Source organism: Arachis ipaensis, chromosome B10 (assembly GCF_000816755.2).
Source record: "Arachis ipaensis cultivar K30076 chromosome B10, Araip1.1, whole genome shotgun sequence".
Taxonomy (NCBI): Eukaryota; Viridiplantae; Streptophyta; class Magnoliopsida; order Fabales; family Fabaceae; genus Arachis; species Arachis ipaensis.
In genome coordinates, this window is record NC_029794.2 from 129,514,404 (window position 1) to 129,517,026 (window position 2,623).

At 30.7% G+C, this 2,623-nt stretch overlaps 1 protein-coding gene and 1 pseudogene across 6 annotated transcripts in view; one reads left to right on the forward strand and one right to left on the reverse strand.

Moving 5' to 3' along the window:
• Positions 1-1,505, forward strand: part of LOC107622722 (pentatricopeptide repeat-containing protein At2g22070-like) — a 10,802-nt gene extending 9,297 nt beyond the window's left edge. For 3 of the 6 annotated variants that reach the window (XR_002356479.1, XR_002356484.1, XR_002356480.1), the window contains exons 5-6: positions 519-615; positions 1,097-1,505. The gene's annotated coding sequence lies outside the window, so the exon portion shown is untranslated. The remainder of the gene's footprint in view (positions 1-518; positions 616-1,096) is intronic. The other 3 variants (XR_002356482.1, XR_002356483.1, XR_002356481.1) reach the window with 1 other exon arrangement.
• The window catches only part of LOC107621366, a 2,577-nt pseudogene continuing 1,975 nt past the window's right edge, over positions 2,022-2,623 (reverse strand).

Consider the following 2,623-nt stretch of genomic DNA (forward strand, 5'->3'; position numbering starts at 1 on the left):
TGTGATTGGAATGAAGTGAGGTTGATACCTAATAAACTTGCAGTAAAAATTCTAGCTTTGCTTGGAACTCATTTGGCATAGCTAATTTTATGATATATTATATTATAAGATAATAAAATTATTTTTCATTATCACTATAATTATAATTATATACCTATGATATCACTGCCTCTAGTTTGCTCTACTATATTTCACTTTTTCTTTTCCCAAAAAAAAAAAAATGCAAACAAATTTATACTGTATTGTCTGGTAAATTAATTTTCGTGCCTCTAGTTGTTCATATTTTAATACTGAGTATTATATTCATTAATATATGGTGTGTCATGATGAACTGCAATGCGCTGCCAAGAAATTTTGATTTATTGTTTGAATGTGTTAGGAAGCTAATGGGACAGGCCTGAGCTCTTGTTCATTTGATGAACTCGTTGACTTAATGGTTTTCCCTTGATTATGCTATATTGGTGTATCTATTATGACAAAATTATAATGCTAATTGCCTAATTTTATTTCAATTTCAGGAGGCCAACAAGAGTGGTAACAACTGATTACCTTCACCATGGGCAATTGTTGCCTTGCTTATTCTGGGAATTTAACGAGTTTATGACACTTTATAAGGTGAGTGTTAGCTTTATAATGGGCAAATATAAAGGAATAGGAATACGAAAAAAAAGAATAGGAACTAAGGCGTAATTTACAAAACCAATTGTTTCCGTTGCTGGTAGAGCTTCTTTTCTTACTATAGTGTTCATATTATTTTGTAATATGAATGAAAGTTATTCAGTATGCATATTTGAAAAAAAAATAAAATAAAGGGCTTAATTTACACTTTTGAATTCGGTCATTCTGTTAAAACAGTTTACAGTAATCAAATGATAAGTGTAAATAACTATTTACATATATTATTTCTTTGTTTGTTTGTGATTGTGTATTATGGAATTAATGGAATCTGAAAAGTACAGTTATTATTTGGTTTCAACATTATGAATCTTTGATAAAATTTACACTCTGTTTAGAAATTATTTCTTTTTGCAGTTTACGGTACAATTAGCTAAGGCATTGGCTTTATCTGTTGAAAACTCTTCTTTGTACTGTGCAGGCTTCATCATGCTTTGTTTAGAAGAATTTAAGTGTTAAGACATTTGTTCTTCTTTGATAACACGCCCAAAGATCTCATCCGATGACCATGGAAAGATAAAATTGAACCAATTACCAGACAACACACAAAAGCTTTGGAACAGTTCACTCGAGCCGGTGAAGAAATTCCTGTGGAATAGAGCGTTGGACAACTTCATTCAACTCATTCTTGATCTCTTTGTGGACATAGTAAAATACCTAGTTGTACCTATGTTCATAGTTACCTCCATTAGTGAATTATCTTACTCTCCATATGAATGGAAGCTGACTCTTGTTCCTATTCCATTTCTCTTCGCAAACTACTGACAATAACAACATTCTTCTATGAGCTCGCACTCGTCAATTAGAAAATAAATTCATTTTTAGTTTCATGGCTTAGTTTGAATTTAAGTAATTTATCATCTAAACTAATCTCATATTTAATATTATTCTACATAGTTAATAAATAAAAAGATGTATTAATTGCTACCAAGAGAAGAAATATAATTCATGACAAACAACCACACTCCTAGTTCTTAACTAACAATTTATTCTTTTATTATTGGAATAATAATATGGAAAAGTCTAGGGGACCAGCAATTTTGTTAAATTTTGGCCAGCATGTAATCAGCAAAGAAAAGTGAGCCATTGGATGAAATCTCACATTAATCTCACACCATTAAAACCATCATTGATGGTTATTTGATGGCTACAAATCACAAAAGTTGCTGCTCCTAACATTCCTCTAATAATATAATATCACGCTGAACTTGTATAAAGATTCCTCCTCTCCTAGTCTCCATGCATCTCCGTATATCTTCAAATTAAAGTCACATAACATTATATAAGATGATTGAGTTTAACTTTACTTAAATTAATTAGTTCCTGCCAATTGTTACTTTACTTCCTCATGCATCCCATGAATCATACATCATTAGCATGATGATTCCATAATCCATACAAATCATATGTACTGGTTAGTTAGCCAATTAGGATATAGGATGTGAATTCATCTGCAACTGTTAGCTTATTTGCATTTATGATCGAGTAATGCTGGACACCAATTTTTTTTTGTGAAGCTGGACCACAAATTTTATGGAACCAGCCTTACATATGATGCTAAATTAAGAATTTTTGTCACAACATAATGTGTATTTAGACAGATTAGCAGTCAATTCCTGTGAGTTAGTTGAAAAATGAACACACTTCTGGCATGCACCCAACTAGAATATAAGATTATGATTTATGAATTAATAATTGGCACGATTGATAAATATTATTATTAAGTTATTTCTGAGTAATCATATAGCAGAAAATTGTTATTTTGCGTTAACGTGATATACCATTTACATTTAGAGAACCCATGCAACTCTTAACAAAAAAAATTTGAATACATGCAAGGCCATAAAAAATTAGGTAGAATAACCTTGCTCCTCCAACTAACCAAAGAACCTGAATTGGAAAAAATATATCTATTTCAATGGGTAGGTTAATCGTAACAAAATAAAAT